The sequence below is a fragment of the Leptonotus elevatus genome, chromosome 6 (assembly GCF_054856555.1).
Source record: "Leptonotus elevatus isolate MCC_2025b chromosome 6, RoL_Lele_1.0, whole genome shotgun sequence".
Classification (NCBI taxonomy): Eukaryota; Metazoa; Chordata; class Actinopteri; order Syngnathiformes; family Syngnathidae; genus Leptonotus; species Leptonotus elevatus.
In genome coordinates, this window is record NC_141244.1 from 3,155,843 (window position 1) to 3,176,203 (window position 20,361).

Genomic DNA, 20,361 nt, shown 5'->3' on the forward strand with positions numbered 1-20,361 from the left:
GAGGATAGAGAGCAACCGCAGCAGCAACAAGGATATCCCCCGAATCCACATGCTCAGTGACTGTTCACAGACTCTTTTGCATTCTTTTGTGTTTTGCATTCTTTTGTGTTTGCACCTAACTGTCTAGTCATCTTTTGGGCAGAGATCTCCTCATTCGCCACATGCCCTCTCATCAAATGCAACCCTGATGGACTTATCCTGGAATTTCCGGATGATAACACCTACTGCTGCCCTGCCTCCAGTGCCACCTCCCAGTTCCCGCTTGTTGAACAATGCCCTGTGGCATGCGCCACTGCCAACATCTACTGGGCAAGAGTGGATATTGACTCCAGTGGTTGGCTCGAATCTAAGCACTTTTGGACTCTCTGGTCACCTTGGGTTCGTAACCTCAGATCTTATGATATGGTAACTGATTGTATGCATTGCACTCTGTACTATGGCAGATCAGGGGATGAGATCTATAGCGAAGCATTTCAGGAAATTGAAAACAACATATGGGAATTGAACATGGGTGATTTGTTTGCAGGCAAACCAGGTGTCGCCTTTTCGGTGTCCCTAAACGACTCCCACATGTCTGCTTGATGATCTCGCCTCAGCACACAGCGAAGGATCTCGGTCCGTTTGTCCTGGCATGCACACAGGCCATTGATTGGCAAACTTTATTTCACTCTTGATTGCTCTATTTCCCATCACTCGATGCTTATTGGATCCAGTCTAACACATTTTTACCCACTTCCGTTTTGGAGCACCAGCTTCTGGATTGGCACCATGGACCTGAAACAACCGACAGCGATTTCGCTGGTTACCTTCTTGATTTCTTTCCCACATTGCTGTGGTCCATGGATCCCACTGATGTTGGTCTCTGTAACGTTTCACCTGTTGTGTTTCAGATGAAACCAGGACAAATATGTGTTCCCCAATACTCTGTAAAAGAGGCTGGGATGATTGGCATTTCGGAAACAATTGACGGTTTGCTCAAAGCAGGAGTGTTGTATGACATTTCCGGCTCTGATTATAACACGCCTATTTTACCCGTTGAGAAGAAAGATATTGGAAACTTTCGTATGATTTATGACCTGCGAGCGATTAATACGGCCGTCTTGACTCCTACTTTTTCTGTCTCAAATTGCATCAACCCGCACTCATTTCACTTGCATTGACCTGGCTAATGCATTCTTTTGCATTCCTCTTGACCCGTCTATGCAGAAGTATTTTGCATTTAGGATTTCACTGACATGATAAAACCAGTGTCAGGATACAGATATTTGCTGGTAATAGTGGATTCCTTTTCAGGATGGCCAGAGGCATATCCCTACAAATCTGAAACAGTAAATATCGTGGTAAAACATTTGATTAATCATTACATACCATCACATGGGTTTCCTAGAAAAAATTGATCAGACAATGGAACCCATTTCAAAAAACAAACATCGACAAGCAGTAGAAAAGGCATTGGGATTAAAACACATTTGGTTCAGTGTATCCCAATCCCAAGGACAGGTTGAGCGAATGAATAGAAATATTAAAGAAAAATTGGCTAAAGCCAAAGCTAAAGCCTCATCAAATTTGAATTGGCTAAAAGCTCTTCCTGTTGCATTAATGAATGTGCGAATGTCACTTAACTCAGCCAAAGGCTGGACTCTGTTTGAATGTCACACCAACAGACCATTTCCGGCTCCAACAGCTCCATTGGAAGAGACGCACGTTCCAGGACCTCCAGAACTCAAACAACTAACATTTACTAACTCCCAGCTAACAAAAAACAACCAGATGCTCCTTCAGAAATAAATGATTGTGAATATGTATGGTTGAAAGTTATTAACCAAAATGGTCTGAGCCCAGGTGGACTGGACCCCACAAGGTGACGGAGAGGACATCTTCTGCAGTTCGCCTGCACGGAAAAGGTGATACGAGGTATCACATCTCCTCCACCCGACCGGCAAGGACACCGGCTGGAGCCATTGTCCCTGCACCAGGCAATCACCCAACAACAACCGAGAAGCAAGCCGGCTCCCACTGACATCATTCAACAAAGGTTGAGTTCACGGTATACGGGCAGAATAATCCCGGTGACTCATCCTGGGACCAGGTAGTCTACCCTAAGGTCCTGAAGAAGCTAACAGCGCCCTCCAGCAGCAACCCAAGAACATCATCTCGAGATGGCTTCGAAGTGGGAACGCATCTCCATCTGCTGCTACATCACGACACTCTTTCTCATATTGACTTTTATGCCAATCTGGTATCTCTGGAAGCCCCTCAGTACAACCTTGACTATCGCTCCCCAAAGGAGCCCACTGTTGAGGCATCCGACGAAGAGGACAAAGATCCCGCTGGAATTTTTCTCTGAAATGTTTATCTGCTTGTGTCGGACTCTTTTGAGTCCGAAAGAAGGATTGAAGAGGGTCTTCTGTCCAGATTTAGTCATAACTGTTTTAATTTCCTTATTTCCTCAGTAGAGCTTTGTAAGTGTTATCGCAATTGCTGCCAGGTGCCGTTATGACTGGGACGTACTCTATTTCCACAACAATGGGCCATTGTCAATGTGTTTGAATGATGTCTCCAGGTGCCGTCATGACTGGGACCTACTCTATTTCCACATCAAAAGGCCATTGGCAATGTGTATTGAATGATGTCTTTAAAAGTCTTATCTCATGTCTGGTGAACTCCGGGGGGGCTGGGGGCTTGGGGGTTTTGTGATACCGCCCTTCAAGATAGTATAAGAATGTTGTAAATCCTCTGAATCTTCGCACTTGTGAGAAGCTGCAGCCATTGTCTGTCACTCATAGGTGCCCGGAATATTCTGTAAAATAAAACTTTCGAAGGAACTGTTCACCGATCTCCAGCCTGTATTTGGATAACCAACATTCTCACTACCCGAAAGACAACGAACACGCGGAGGAAAAGATTTGCCTCATAACACCAGCCTACTCTCATCCAATCCAGTCTGGGCGACCAGCCTACTCGCCTCGCGCCCAGTCACGGCGACCAGCCTACTCGCCTCGCGCCCAGTCACGGCGACCAGCCTACTCGCCTCGCGCCCAGTCACGGCAACCAGCCTACTCGCCTCACGCCCAGTCACGGCGACCACTCTACTCGCCTCATGCTCAGTCACGGCGACCAGCCTACTCGCCTCACAAAGTCGTGCTTTTCGGCTTATCACAGTTAAGTCTCCTTCGTCTCAGCCAAGTCTTCTTCGTCCTCACCGCCAAGCAGCCTTTGTCACTGCCAAATCACAATCATCGCCACAGCTAACCCAGTCGTCCATGTCACAGTTAAGTCATCTTCGCCTCAGTCCAGTCGTCCATGTCGCAGTTAAGTCATCTTCGCCTCAGTCCAGTCGTCCAATTCACAGTTAAGTCATCGTCGCCTCAGTCCAATCGTCCACGTCACAGTTACATCATCTTCGCCTCAGTCCAGTCGTCCATGTCACAGTTAAGTCACCTTCGCCTCAGTCCAGTCGTCCACGTCACAGTTAAGTCATCTTCGCCTCAGTCCAGTCGTGGCGACCAGTCTACTCACCTGTCTCTGCATGTTTTAATAAAGTTCCTCATATTGCCCTTCATACCTGTCTCCCTGCCGTGTTTCCCCGCATTTGGGTCTCTCATCCTCACACGCCCAGTCATGACAAAATAGAGACCCTCCCCCCTTGAAAGAACCCTTTAAGTGGAAAAGGGAGTGATCTGCAACAAAAGGATTGATGCAAACCCAGGATCAAAAGAGATGATGATTCATGTTACGCCTGCGTTATTATACTGTACAATGGAACCCTCAGTGTACCTCACCGATCTCAGGTCAGTGGTTATCAAAGGACTCGCGCTGCATTCCGTGCTTAACTTTTTTGCCGGCTTTGTGTGTGTGTGTGTGTGTGTTTTAGTGCTGTCAAATTATCACATTGTTTGTTGATTTAAAAAACAAAAACAAAAAAACAATATTGAAGGTTTATAATAATAAACTTAGGTTTGTGTGAACGCCACAGGTGTAAACTCTGAAATGTTTTTGGGATTATATTTCTATGTGCTTCAAGAGCTAGATATCAATTATTTAGTATAGGCATTGACAATATTGTTGAATTTCCAGGAAAACTTCTAATTTTTTAGGGTGATTCTAAAGTCACCCGTTGGTTTTAGAGGCATGTTTAGGCAGGCGCTTAATGTGTTAAAGAGGTACTTAACACTTAATCAACTTTTTTTGCTGATAAAGTTGATCAGATAAACTGTATAAACTGGTGTCTACTAATGCTGTCTAAATGTCCTGGTCATTTTTTAGACATTTCAGTGCATGTTTGTTGAAAGCGTGAATTTGGGGCAAAAACCTTGTGTTTAGTGCCATCTTAAGGTTAAACACTGGGATAAACACAATTTGGCTGTTTGCCCACTCATTACGCAGGAAGTCAGTTACTTGTAAAGTGTGACGTAGTCGCTCTACCATCCACTGGCTCAGTCTCATGCACACCTGGGCTGGCGGAGTGGTACTGTCACTTACCTACGATGCAGGTTGGCGTGGATTAGCTTCCCTGCCTGGGAGAACATGTTTGTGAGTGAGGGGGAAAAAAAAGTCTCGTACACGCCACGCCTCCTTAGTAAGTTGTTGTAGGTTTTGCAAACATCTTTATACCCATTTTCACGTTAGTGATTTATTTGCATAGCATTGGTTAGTTTATTTAGCATAGTTTGTCGTAGTATAGAAATTATTTAGATCATAGTTTTCACTGCTGCTGTCAATAGTTGGGTTTCCATCCACCCATTTTTATTCGAATTTTCAAGAAATGTTGAAATTAAACTGAATGGAAACGCTAGAAATTCAAAAAAGGGCCCCCCAAAAATGTATGCTTAGAGGGGATGGATTTTGAAGCGTATCGAAAAAAGGAAAATGCTAATTTTGGCGATAGAAACAGGTTTTGTGAATAACTGCTGGTAACACCGAATACACGTCTGACGTTTTGACCGGATATTATGTCACACGTACGTTTGTAGTAAGGTATGTTTGGGGGGGATGACGAAACAGAAATCTTTTGTAATTAATTAAAGACGCAAATGCTAATGCTATTTTAGAAGGAAAACAGCAAAGAAACGCTACGGTTTATCAAGAATTACAAAAGAAAACTCATATGACATCATAGCACAGCTGTCACACCGCGGTGAGGTTGTCTTGTCATTTCCTGTTTTATTTTGAAAATTCTGACTCCTTTCGTTTCAGGTCACTTGCCCTTCCTCGTGTGGTGTCAGTGTCAACCCTGATTCCTGATTGTGTCCACCTGTTTCCCATTACCCTCATGTGTTAAATGGTCTGCGTCTCCCCTGTCTTGTGCCTAAGTGTTTTCGTCAGAGCCACTCAAGCCAGTCATAGTCCTCAGCCTTGTTGTCCTGTATCTTGTCGTAACTTTGGTTTGTATTTTTGTATAGCCACAGTATGGTTTTGTTAAGGAATGATATTGTTTTGTTTGTAGTTTAGACATCCTCCCTTTTTGGAGCACCTTTAGTTAATTTTTAATAGCCTTTGTTTTTTCCCCCTAAAAGAGGAGTTTTTAGTTTTAGTAAATATTTGCCTTGGCCTCAAACCCCTATCTCTGCGTCTGAGTCCTAAAACTGCCACGGCGTGTCAGTACACTTAGGCCAGTATGGACCCAGCAGAGAGGGAGCAAAGGGCCGCAGCGCTGCGAGCTCAGGAAGCCCGTCTCTTCCAGCAAGAGGGATTTCAGACAACCATGGCAGCGCACATGGTCCAGCTCACAGCACAGGTACGGGACCTTCAGGGTCGCACCACTAGCCCTCCTGCCGTGCCAGAGACTCAAGCAGCCATGCCGATTCCGCCCGTGCCGTATGCCGGGTCGGGGATCAAGCTAGCCTCCCCTGAGCGATTCTCTGGGGAGCCAGAACAATGCAAGGCATTTTTGACTGACTGTGACATTCATTTTGAGCACTCCCCCCAGGCCTTTCCCACAGATCGATCCCGGGTGGCTTTCATGATTTCCCACCTGACTGGGAGAGCCAGAGCCTGGGCCACGGCAGAGTGGGCACGCAGTTCCCCACTCTGCGGCTCCGTCACGGACTTCCGAGCCGCCCTTCAGAGGGTTTTTGATCCAGTCTGTTCAGACCGGGAAAAGGCCCGGCAGCTAAGCAGCCTGAAACAAGGAAAGTACTCCGTGAGCGACTACGCCATCCGCTTCCGCACTCTCGCGGCAGAGAGTGGCTGGAACTCCACGGCGCTCTATGACGTCTTCCTCAAGGGCCTGGCGACGTCCATCCAAGAACTGCTCATCTCAGTTGACCTGCCACCGGACTTGGACTCCCTCATCGCCCTTGCCATCCGGACGGATCATCGGCTGCGGTCACAGGGCAAGGACGATTGAGGGATCCCCGCTCTTCCAAGCATCAGGTGTGTCAGCTCCTCTCGGTTCCTCATCAGTTCAGCGCCAACACGTTCTCTTGGGACCAGAGGAGGAGCCCATGCAACTGGGCAGATGCGGCTTTCGCAGGTGGAGAGATGGCGCCGACAGCTGGAAGGGCTGTGCTTTTACTGCGGAAACCAAGATCACCTCGTGGCCGCCTGCCCAGCCAAAAGGACCAAAGCGGTGAGTCAAGTTATGACTCCAGTGTCGGTCCCACGAAAACTCACTCCAGTAAAAATCATTCACCGCACCACTTCCACAGACCTTCATGCCTTGATAGACTCTGGGGCAGATGAGAGCCTGATAGACTGGGGGCTTGTGAGACATTTTGGTGCCAATTAAGCCCATTAAGGCTAGGGCACTAAATGGTAGTGAGTTATTCACCATTACACACATCACAGAACCCCATCCAGCTCCAAGTTGGCAAACATAAGGAGCACCGAGTTTTTCATGTGTTTCAGTCTCCTTCACAGACTCTGGTCCTGGGACACCCATGTAAACTGGTTGACTGGTGAAGTTCTGGGATGGGGAAAGAATTGTGTGAGCCATGGGGTTGGTTCACCAATTCGGGAAGCGGACATTACGACTGTTAATCATATTTCTGTTAATTCCCTCACAGACTCTGAGTACCCAAATCTGAGCATTGTGCTTCCTTGCTACCATCACCTCCAGGAGATATTCAACAAGCCCAAAGCCATGTCGCTCCCACCGCATCGTTCCAATGACTGTGCCATAGAGCTGATTCCAGGTTCCACCATTCCCAAGGGACGCCTATATTCTGTTTCAGGACCAGAGAAGGCGGCCCTGAAGGAATACATCGAAACTTCCCTGAAGGCTGGACTGATTCGTCCTTCGTCATCAACAGCGGGAGCGGGTTTCTTTTTTGTGGGGAAAAAGGATGGTTCCTTATGGCCTTGTATAGACTATAGCCTCCTTAATGACATTACAATAAAAAACCGTTACCACCTTCCTCTCATGTCATCCATGTTTGAAAATCTTCAACAAGCTACAATCTTTACCAAATTGGACTTAAGCAATGCATACCATCTCATTAGGATCCAGGAGGAGGATGAATGGAAAACAGGGTTTAATACACCTAGTGGCCATTACGAATACCTAGTCATGCCCTTTGGTCTCACTAATGCTCCTGCTGTTTTCCAGGCCATGATTAATGACGTTTTGAGAGACTTTCTGGACCAGTTTGTGTATGTTTAGACGACATACTTGTATACTCGTCAGATCTAGCCAAACTTCAAATCCATGTTTCCAAGGTTCTTCAAAGACTGCTTGAGAACAAACTTTGTCAAGGCAGAGAAAAGTGTTTTTCATGCCAAAACCATCTCCTTCCTAGGCTTTGTCATAGCCCCTGGGAAGGTACAGATGGATCAGGCTAAAAGGAGCGCCGTGAGGGAGTGGCCCACACCTGTTAGCCGCAAGAAGGTTCAGCAATTCCTTGGGTTTGCTAACTTTTACAGACTCTTCATCAGAGGGTTCAGCGCAATAGCTGCCCCTCTGCATGCCCTCACCTCCCCTCTGGTGAGGTTCAGCTGGTCACCGGAGGCAGAAGCCGCATTTCAAGCACTCAAACAACGCTTTGTCACAGCACCAATCCTCACAATGCCAGATCCACAGCGGCAATTTGTTGTGGAAGTGGACGCGTCCAATGAGGGGATCGGAGCTGTCCTGTCTCAGCGTGCAGAGAAGGATGGAAAGATGCATCCCTGTGTCTTCTTGTCACGACGACTATCCAAGGCACAGCGTAACTATGATGGGGACAGAGAGCTTCTGGCTGTCAAAATTGCTTTGGAAGAATGGAGGCACTGGCTTGAGGGGGCGAAGCATCCGTTTGTGGTCTGGACCGATCACAAGAACCTGCAATACATACGCAAAGCCAAGAGACTTAACCCACGCCAGGCCAGGTGGGCGCTGTTCTTTAACCGTTTTTCCTTCTCTCTCACTTACAGGCCGGGGTCTCGTAACGTCAAGCCCGACGCCCTGTCTCGTCTCTATGACCCCGAGCCTGAAGCTAAGGAACCAGAGACCATCCTTTCGCCGAACCGTGTGGTTGGAGCAGTGTCATGGCAAATCGAGAGGTATGTTAAACAAGCCAACGGTGAGGCAACTCCACCAAATGGATGCCCACTTAATAGACTATTTGTCCCAGTGCAACTGCGCCCACAGGTGATACATTGGGACCACACCTCACTTCTTTCCTGTCATCCGGGAGTCCGACGGACAATGTACGCCATCTCCCGGCGATTCTGGTGGCCTTTCATGGAGCCGGAGGTCCGAGAGTACATCGAGGCCTGCTCGGTATGTGCCCGAAATAAGTCATCCACCAGAACGCGCATGGGCCTGCTGCAGCCCCTTCCCATTCCTTCCAGACCATGGGCAAAAATATCCCTGGACTTTCTCAGGACTCCGCATCTCCCGAGGTAAAACCACAGTTCTCACTGTAGTCGACAGATTTTCTAAAATGGTCAGATTCATAGCCTTGCCTAAGCTTCCCTCAGCCAAGGAAACTGCTGAGGTCATGATTAACCACGTCTTTCGAGTTCATGGGTTCCCTAGAGACATTGTGTCTGACCGGGGGCCCCAGTTTGTGTCTCGCTTCTGGAGGGAGTTTTGCCGCTTAATCGGCGCCAAAGCCAGCCTAACCTCAGGTTACCACCCTGAGGCTAACAGCCAGTCAGAGTGCCTCAACCAACAGTTAGAAATCGGTCTCCGGTGCCTAGTCTCCCAGAATCCTGCAACGTGGAGCAAACACCTGGTCTGGGTTGAGCTTGCCCATAACTCGCTGCCTACTTCTGCCACAGGACTCACCCCATTCAAATGTGTTTTTGGCTATGATCCCCCCTTCTTTGCCAACCTGGAGTCTGAGGCCTCTGTTCCTTCTGCTCATGCCTTGGTCCGCCGCTGCCATCGCATCTGGGCAGCCGCTCGGCAGGTACTGGAGCGCCAAAGGGACAGAGTCAAGCGAGCAGCTGATCAAAAGAGGAGACCTGCTCCAGCATACCAGCCGGGGGATAAAGTGTGGCTGTCCTCCAAGAACCTTCACTTGAAGGTGCCATGCCAAAAGTTGGCACCACGGTTTGTGGGCCCGTACCCCATCTCCAAGGTGATCAACCCGGCCGCTGTCCGTCTTCGCCTGCCTCGGTCCCTTCGTGTTCATCCAATGTTCCACCTTAGCCAAGTCAAGCCGGTCAGGGAGAGTCCCCTGGTTCCGGCTCCTTCGCCCCCGCCGCCTCCTGTGATTGTGGATGGGGGCCCCGTCTACAAAGTGAAGCGACTGCTGGCCGTCCGCAATCGGGGGCAGGCAGTTCTTGGTGGACTGGGAGGGGTATGGGCCCGAGGAGAGACAGTGGGTTCCTTCCCGCTTCATTATGGATGACTCTCTAATTGAGGACTTCTATAGGGATCATTCTGACCAGCCTGGGCCGTCGGGAGTCGGCCCTAGAGGGAGGGGTACTGTCACACCGCGGTGAGGTTGTCTTGTCATTTCCTGTTTTATTTTGAAAATTCTGACTCCTTTTGTTTCAGGTCACTTGCCCTTCCTCGTGTGGTGTCAGTGTCAACCCTGATTGTGTCCACCAGTTTCCCATTACCCTCATGTGTTAAATGGTCTGCGTCTCCCCCGTCTTGTGCCTAAGTGTTTTAGTCAGAGCCAGTCATAGTCCTCAGCCTTGTTGTCCTGTATCTTGTCATAACTTTGGTTTGTATTTTTGGATAGCCACAGTATGGTTTTTAAGGAATGATATTGTTTTGTTTGTAGTTTAGACATCCACCCTTTTTGGAGCGCCTTTAGTTAACTTTTAATAGCCTTTGTTCCCCCCCCCCCCCCCCTAAACGAGGAGTTTTTTGTTTAATAAATATTTGCCTTGGCCTCAAACCCCTATCTCTGCGTCTGAGTCCTAAAACTGCCACGGCGTGTCAACAGCGCAGTCGCTTCCTGGTCTTCTTCTTCTTCTTCTTCTTTTAAATTACTGGTGGATCACATCTCTATGGTGTATACCGCCACCTGTTCTTCTTCGCTAAAGAACAGGTGGAAACGGGCACAAGTCCGCTTTGTGCATTTTCAGTAAATTTGCTTTAAAAATTTTAAACAATTGGATGGAAACCTGACTAATCACAGCCAGACCACGCCCAACATTCTCCACATTTGCAACTCGAGGCCTCCAGGCAACACCCCCTTTGAGTGCTGATTTCCAATCTTAGTGAGTAGTGGAGCAAGAGTCTGATTTCCTGTTGAGTTACGCTTTAAGTTAATAAGTGGGATTTTGCTCTGAGATGATACGCCAAAGACACACAACTAATAAGCTATTTGAATTTGACTTTGCAACGTGTACATATTTATTTCACATGTCTCTACAATCAAGTAAAACTACAGCACCTATAGCCCGATCCATCTTCTTGCCAGTGATTCCTCCAAGTTTGGCTGCCTGGATATGTGTTGTGAGCAGAGCTTATAGGCCACCACAGGAAGTAAATGAATCTGAGTTAACTGAGTAAAAAAAAAAGAAGAAGAAAAGATTCTGCTTTAAAGAATTGAAAATAATTATTACACTTATTTCAAAAGTAGGCTCCTGTCTGGATTCACAATGAAAATAGTAAGACTCCATCACTAGTGATTTATTGTTTGCATCTTACAGTTAACAATAGATAACTTATTTTTATGCATTACATGTCATTGTGCATGTCTTTAAAATGGGGTTTTTATTATTGTGTGAAGGCTGTGGCCTTCACTCATATGTTATTCCTATACTTCAAACTTCCCACTTCTTCGGCATCTATCTACTTCCACATAATTCATCCGATTCTCCTCATTCCAATTTTAACATATTCCAAAAATTCACGCCATTCTAGGGTAGATTTTCTTTTTCTAAATATTCATGCTTACCCACAATTCCCCATTTTGTACCCTACTTTTCTCCACTCATTCTTAATGGGAGATTCTACATTTCACATTTTCTTCCACATTTTTCATCCCATTCATTCCGTTCCAATTTCAAACTATTCCTAATATTAACGGCATGGGCGCTTTTATTTTTTTCATTCCCAGGATTCACGCCTGACCCACAATTCCCCATTTTGTACCCTACTTTTCCCCACTCATTCTTAATTGGAGATTCTACATTTCACATTTACGTCCACATTTTTCATCCGATTCACTTCATTCCAACTTCAATATATTCCACCATTTCACGCCATGAGCTCTTCCATCTATTCCACAGGTTTTCATTCAGCCTTACAGCCTTCACACGCAATTTCTCCAGAAATTGCATTTTCTAGTTCTAATAGCAGTGCTTCATTTATTTTTACAGTTTATTCACAAGATTGTTAAAATGTTAAAATTGTACTTAAAAGTTTAATGATGGTGTCAGTTTGACTCTGGAACATATTATTTTTGTTTTGATCCATTGCGTTCAAGGTAGAACATACCATGTTGCCACATTAATATAGCACAATTAAAAACGCTTTAACATGCCTGCAAATGGTAAGATGAGAGCTAACATTCCACTAATGGTGTTTTAATCAGACTAAAATTGGTGGAGAACCAGCCACTAGGCCGCATGTGATTGAGAAAAGGAATGAGGAGGAGTCTTTATCTTGTCTTACTCCAATGAGACAAGCCTGCTGGGCGCAAGCTCGAGAAGAAGATCAATGAGGCTGAATAGCAGAGGGACATGCTACAGAATTTGCTGCCTTTAATCACCTCACACAGTTCACAGTGATGCGAAAGTTACCGGCAATGAAAAGCTTTAATCACTGGCGAAGCTGAGTGGAGTCAACTTGCTGTTAATAAAGGGCACACGGGCCCTGAGGGTACACATGTAGACGTGTACATTTGCCAGTTCACCTTGAGACACACACACGCACGCCCCCCCCCCCCCCCACACACACCCCCACACACGTTTTACCAGTTACTTCACGCATTTTATCATTTGTAAAAACTTTAAAAAAAAAACACATTAACAGCTGCTGGTTGCCGATAAGTACCTCTCTATTTATTTTTATTTTTATTTTTTTTTAATAATAGTTTTCAAAGCATGGAAATTTATTTTAATACAATGAAAGCTGTGATAATGGTGGTCAGCCATTAAATGGCATACAATTCAAGGGTTTTACTGACAAATAATGATTACCTAATGACGGCCAGGCTACTCAGGGAATGACAAGGAGGATGCTTTTAATTAGGGATCGGTGAGTACCAATACCAGGTATCGGTATCGGGCCGATAGCAGGACACATTTCACGGTATCAGTACTCGCGACGGATATCTATATTGGTATTAACAATTGGCTCAGCAATTTAATTGGCTCTGAAGTGCAGACAGATCTTTGTATATTATAGAGTATATTGTCCTTGGCTACTGCACTGCTATGAGATGAATGACGAACGGATAACGTGAAAAAGAAAATGGAAATACAGAGCAGCCTTCCAAATTAAAAGCATTGATTTCAAAACAAGATATAATTGAACATCACACACTAAACAGCTTGAGGAATTCTTAACATTGTAGATATGACTAAATTACTTGAAACACTATTGTATTGAATTGAATTCTTGTATTCCTTCAAAGGAAGTTGTACAACCACATATTTTGATTGGGACTTTTTTTTCCTGGCCACTGGATTATTTGTTTCATTTTATTTATCTATTTCTTGAAAATCATTTTATTGTGTGCTCTTTGCAAAATGACTTATATGAGCAAATTGAAAACATTTAATTGCTATTCATTTCAAGCATTTTTAAGAAAATTTGATATAATTGGGATATATAGGTCCTTTAAAAAAATATTTGTAATTATTTTTGGGAAATGTTATGTATCATGAGTACCAATGGTATCTGCACTTGGTATCGGTGTCGGTCAGTACTGACGATTTGAGTATCGGTCTAAAAAAAAGTGGTACTGAACATCCCTACTTTTAATACCGTAGGTTGGGGAATGAAGATGACTTGGTCACTTGTCCATCAATAGCTAAGTGACACCATGGCTGCACTTTTCTCACACATAAATGCTCTTTCGTTTTATTATCACATAAGGCCTTGACTAAGTGATTTTGTGTGTGTGTGTGTGTGTGTGTGTGTGTGTGTGTGTGTGTGTGTGTGTGTGTGTGTGTGTGTGTGTGTGTGTGAGCAGATCCACAAAGACCAATCAAGATAACAAGACGAGAAACCCCTTTAAGGCAGTAGAAGGTTAATAAGGTTTGTAATAAGAGACCTCATTAGAGAAAACCTTTCATGATGCTTCCCAGGAAGCCCATACAAGCTTATATGTGCCTCTGAGAACGTGACCTTGGTGTGATAGTAAGTGGGTAATAAATCCCGCCGCCACTGGGACACCGCATATAGTTAGTGGGTAGGACAATGAGAAGGCTAGCTATGAATCTAAATTGTGCCTACTGTATCTGTTTCTAACTATGAAATGCACTGAAGTAATTGTGGCTCAAATAATATTAACGTTCCTCAGCGTGCACCTTGTCACACGTCAGTTTCCTGTGACCACATTGCAATACTAAATGTGGTGGGCCAGGTGGGACGTTATCAGGGTTATAGAGTGCCTGATGCATTATAATGTCTAATGTTACTTATCTGACAATGAGGCAAAACAAAAAAAGTGCACCAGCAATTATCAACTGTTGCGGGCTAGGGATGATACTGTGTCACACAGAAGGTCACAGGTAAAAAAACAAACAGCCGAGCTGTGTGACCGCTATTAACCTTTGGCTCACACTGGGCCTGCAGCCTGTTAGACTTCTTGGCAATAAATAAACAATTCCAATTTAAAAAGTGCAGGAAATAGAAGTCACATTGACTGCATATGTACAGTTGGGCTGATAATTTTACATACCCTGGCAGACTGTATTTTTCCCCTTTAAATATAACTGATGACTAAACAGAGACTTTCTCGTTATTTTCTTTATTGCTATGTTTTGTTTAATGATTGTGCTTTTCTAACTTGCCTTTTACAGTAGTTTAGTCCCATTAAAAATAAAACAACATAAATGTGTCACTCTTCTTTAAAGAATAGTACACATCTTAAAAATTCTGCCAGGATAATCAAATTTATGAGCACAACAATGTAATGTGCACTCATTTACTTCATAAAAGTAGGGCTGCATTTCAAAATAAGACCAACTAAAGAAAAGTGTTCGTGTTCAAATACAATACGTGCTTCATAAAAATAAAGGTAAGGTTTGAGTTTCACCTTTTCTGTAAACATCTGATCTCAATCTCAACACATCGGTCACAAGCAGTTATTTTAATTTAAAACATCGCACATAGGGTCAGGACACGCTGGAGAGACTATGTCTCTCGGCTGGCCTGGGAACGCTTTGGGATCCCGTCGGAGGACTGGTTGAAGTGGCTGGCGAGAGGAAAGTCTGGGCTTCCCTGCTAAAGCTGCTGTCCCCGTGACCCGACCCCGGATAAGCGGTAGATGATGGATGGATGGATGGATTGGATGGACTGACATAGCAAAAGAGACATTTCAGATGGTCACTTTCTCTCTTCTCCCTTCAATTCCCCACTTTTTCTGCTGTGATACTAGAAACTGAGCTCTAGCTAGCTGGTCCTGCCAGGATTGTCTGTCATCTCATTTCGGATTTTAAGTGGCTGTTCTAAACCTTATTTTTTTGTCTTCTGATGGCATTTCACATTTGCAATAGGCATAATAAGTGCGCCCAGTGGGACATATAGACATAAATACTTTGCCTGGTCTTTACATTTTCATAGGGAGGGTGGGCTGAGTAAAAACAAAGATATAAAAATAAAATGGGAGAGTTTCATTCATTCATTTGTTATCTGAGTCATGCCATGACAGATGACACCATGTCGCCTTACTCACAGAGCAAGAGCAAGAGCAAGAGAAGAATACAGTAGCACTAGCAGCCATAGATGATGGAGCAGCAATTAATACTGGGACAGAGTGGATCTCTGTCGCCATCTAACGAGCCATGGCGGAATTTCAATAGAATCTGCAATTTCAACAGAGTAAAGCCTTTTTCACGAGCTATCAAAGTCTAAGTATAATAGAAAATAGGATCATTTTAAGAAAAAGAAGAAGAAGAAGAAGAAAAAGAAGATTTTGATTTTGAAAAATGACATTTATTTGCCGCACTTATTTACATTATTTTCATAACACACAGCTCGGCAAGAGCAATTAAATAAATAGATAAAAAAATAAAAATAAAATGCTTTTACATCAGAACATCACTAAAACATAGCGCCTCCTCATTCACGTCGCACAGTGCCCCGTTAACAGTCCACATCTCACAAAAACTATCCAAATCTCCTGCTCTCTTGTAAAAACTAAAATCAATAAAGAGTCTGGACTTTATCAACTTTTTGCATAGAACCGTGGGATCGACTTCTGCCTTATCGTCAACTTTCCTTTTACGGGACAACCACGCACCCATCTTGGCCTGGCTCAGAACAAAGTTTAAAACCCGGCTTTCTCTCTTGATCTGGCCCTTGTGGTTAAAACCATAAATAAAAGAGTGCTTGTGAAAAACTACTTTACATTGGGTAAACACCCTATCAACCAAATCAAAAACAGATCGCAAACGCTCGCACTGATAGAAACAATTAAAGACTGTTTCCCTGTGTCCACAGAAGGGGCAGGCATCCTCCACGGCTGGATTTATCGCAGATACAAAGGAGTTCACGGCCACGATGCCGTGGAGGATCCGCCATTGAACATCGCCGTGTTTCTTGACCACTGGGGCCTTGTATAAGGTGCCCCAAGCTGGCTTCAGTTTATCATCCATAACTCTCCTCCATGGAGTGTCCAAGCGTCCGTTAAGTTTATTTTTATGTAAGGTTTTAACCATTGTTCGGTAGAATTGTTTTCCGGGCGCGGCTCCCAATGAAACTGCTGGAATGTTCTCCAGCAGGGGGCCGCCGCAGTCACCCAAGTCTGGGAGCAGGCCGATGTGGGGGAAGCCGTCCTCTGGGTTCGGAGTTAGGGAACCACTGCCATACAGACTGAGGAGGGAGCGCTCATGTCCATCCAGTCTTCTTTTCCAGTGGTTCAGCAGCTGTTTAACGACCCTCAAGGAATGTAGCCCCAGAATGGAGGCCAGCGGAGCGGGGTCCTCGAGACTGGGACCGGTCAGCTCCACCACTTTGCCAAGCGCTGCGACCCCTGCAGCTTGAAGGGTCTTGGACAGAGTCGCTCCCCCCCCAGCTAGGGTAGTCCAGCAGGGTTCCCTGTAGGAAAGGTTCTTGCATGAGCCAGTACAGTGAGTCGGCCTGCTCCGCCCGCTGTTTCTTCAGGAAGTTCCAGACTTTGAAAGCACTCCGATAGAAACAGGGCAGAGAAGCTGTGCTCGTGCGAGACAAGTCCATTAAAAACAAACTGAAATCCAGGCCATACAAACCTAAACGCTGCAGGGTGCATCGGGCTAATGGTCTCCACAGAACATCCTTGGGGCCAGTCAGGAGCCTTTGTATAAACTGGAGTCTGAAAGCAGCGCCCCTGCTGGCCAAATGCACCAAGCCCTGACCCCCCTCTTCTTTAGGGAGGAAAAGGATGCTCTGTGGAACCCAGTGCCTCCTGCCCCCCCAATAGAAATCAATTAAAATGCGCTGCAACTCTTCCAGGAGAGAGGCTGGAGGGTCCAAGACCATTAGTTTGTGCCACAAAGAAGATGAGACTAAGTTGTTGACAATGAGGGTTCTGCCCCTGTATGATATTTTCGGCAGCAAACATTTCCACCGTTTTAACCTCCCCCTCACCGTCTCCAACATGTTATCCCAGTTTTTCTTTTTGTAGGTCTCATCCCCCCAAAAGATGCCCAGATATTTAAAACCCCCAATTTTCCATTCCAGTTCACCCGGCAATTTGAGCTTGTCCTTCAGCCCCTTTCCCACCACGAGAGCCTCGCTCTTCCCCCAGTTCACTCGCAAAGATGAAATAATACCAAACTCTGTCACAACTTTTTTTAAAGTATCAATGTCCTCTTGTGACTTAGTTAAAACCACTACATCATCGGCATAGGCAGACAGTTTGAAAGACATACAACACTGGGGGATGTACACACCGTTTAAATTTTCCCTTAACTTGTGGAGCAGAGGCTCTACGGACAGAGAATAAAGAATCCCCGAGAGAGCAGCCCTGCCTCACCCCCCTCCGGACGTCGAAGGGGGCACTCAGACCACCATTTATTTTAAGAACACTCTCAATGTCACAATAAAGCACCCGGATCATGGCTATAAAGTCAGGGCTGAAACCAAAGGCACCCATGGTTTGCCACAGGTACTGGTGTTCAACCCTGTCAAAAGCCTTTTCCTGGTCTATGGAAATAAGACCAGTCTCAAGAGCCAATGAATTGCAGAGTTCCAAAAAATCCCGAATTAGATTGACATTGTCACTAATGAGCCTGCCCGGCACGCAATAGGTCTGATCAGGGTGGATGATGGACGACATCACCTCTCGCAGCCTAAGGGCCAGCGCTTTGGACAAGATTTTGTAATCTGAGCACAGCAAGGACACAGGCCTCCAGTCCTTAATGTCCTGCAGGTCTCCCTTCTTTGGTAGCAGGTTGATGATGGCCCTCCTGCAGCTCAACGGGAGTTTCCCCTTTTTGATGCTGTCGTTCATCACGGCAAGCAAGTCTGGTCCGACAATCGGCCAGAAGGACTTGTAAAAGTCCACCGAAAGGTCGTCAATGCCAGGAGCCTTGCCACACTGCAGGCTCCCCAGGGCAGCTTCCAGCTTCTCGAGCCTCACCGGTGCCGCCAACTGGGGGGTTTGCTCCTGGCTCACCTGAGGGAGACCGCTTAGAAATTTGCTGTGTGTCTCTGGATTACTTGACCACTCATTCCTATAAAGGTCTCTGTAGAAACCGGCAGCATATTTCCTGATCCCAGAAGAATCTGAGACTTCGGAACAGCTACCCGTGCGTAAGCAATGAATGATCTTCTTTTGTCCATTTTTCTTCTCAAGCCCAAAGAAAAACTGAGAGGGGGCATCCAACTGCGAGATGTTCATAAAACGCGACCTGACCAGCGCCCCCTGTGCAGAAACCCCGAGCAGGCTGGCCAGCGCCGACTGTTTGGACTTGAGGGAGTCTAAAAGCCCTCGATTTCCTGTCAAAGCAGCTAAAGACTGTAACTCCTCTACTTGTCTCTCTAGACCCCTTACAGTCCAGGTCAACTCACCCGTGGCAAAGCGAGTGAAATTCTGGCACAGTTGTTTGGTCTGAGTTTTCCCGTAATCCCACCATTGCTGGATCGTGGGAAAATTGGGTCTGCTCTCTCTGTGGGATACCCAAAAAAACTAAAATGCTGTTTTACAAGCCTGGTTATTCAAAAGAGCTGTGTTAAAATGCCAATAGGCGCTATGTAAGCGAATGTTCTGAATAAAAACGGAACAAGAAACAAGAAAATGATCGCTAAAACCAACAGGCCGAATCGAGCACCTTTTAAAAATATTCAAAAGGTGACTAAAACAGTAAAAGCGATCAAGTCTGGCGAGGGATAAATAATTCTCATTCCTATGGCTCCATGTGTACTGTCGTGTGTTATGATGAAAAACTCCATAGGTCAGACAGCTCGTGGTCTTTAATGAGCTGTTTGAGTCTGTGAGACGACCCAGGGTGTGGCTCAGGATGATTCCTGTCCAGAGCGGGATTTTCAGTGCAATTAAAATCACCGCCTAAAAACACGTAATCACCACAACATGCTTTAAGAGCATCACCTAACTTATTCAAAAACGTGATCCTCTCCAACCCTCTGGTTGGAGCATAGGCGTTTAAAAATACTAACTTAACATTTTCATAGAAAGCTATAACTTTCAGTAAAAAAACTGGAATAATTTCCTCTACACTAAAGGAAGCCGGCAAAAAATTCTGAGCTAATAAAATCCCAACTCCACCACTGGCACTGGAACCATGGCTCAGAATTACCTCCCCCTTAAAATCTATTTTCCATTCGCAGACACTGTTGTCAGTGCTGTGCTTTTCTTGAAGAAACAACACATTTAGTCTATTCAATTCCATCATCTTAAAGAGAGCAGCTCTTTTGAAATCAGCCCCGGGCACCATTCACGTTCAAAGTTCCCATATTAAAATCACACATAAATGGAAAAATAAATAACGACCCATTAGGACAACACAGCAATGACCAAAAAAACAATAAAAGGAGATTAATCACCAATTTCATCATTGTTCAATTCATCTCTGGCTTTTGCTATGCTCTTTCTGAGCCGATAAATTTCTTGGTCGGTGAGCACTTCTCCAAGCCTTCGTGAAAGAGGCTTTGCGGACTTAATAAAAAGTCTGAGATCGGGAAAATGCTCGGATACGGCGGTTTGCCGTACCCCTTTAGTATCTTCAAGAAACCTCCTAATCATTTCGACAGAGTAAGGTACACCGTTGTCATCTTGTGTAAAGTCACATTCACTTTCAGCCGTTTTTCTATTTTTAACTATATCTTTCACAAGTACAGTAAGTTTTCTCTTTTGTGACACTTTCAGTGTGTCATCATCAGACATTGCCTCATCAGCCATGTTTTCATTCACAAAAACATTATCACACGGTCTTGGAATGATGGAGTTTGCTCCCCTTTTTTCTTTTATCGATTCCTGTATTTGGTTATCGGTTTGTGGCAGTGGCGGGCCACAGCCGGCTTCTGTCGACTCCTCCGCGGCTCCACCCACCACCAGCACCGTATCAACCGAATCCGCCAACCCCGCCGGCACCGGGGCGACCGGAGCCGATGGACCAGCTAACACCGGAGCCTCCCCTTCGGCCACTGCCGCATCCCCGGGTGGGGAGGGGGGGGCGGGGGGGGGGGTGCTCTCGCGGACGCCCTCTGCTCCGGACAGGAGCGAACTAGGTGCCCCTCCGCACCGCACCCAAAACACTTCATGTGTTCAGTGGAAACAAACACCATGTACGGAAAATTATCAACCTTGAAAGTACATGTCAGGTTCAGCTCGCCTGTCGTGTCTTTAAGCACCATGTGCA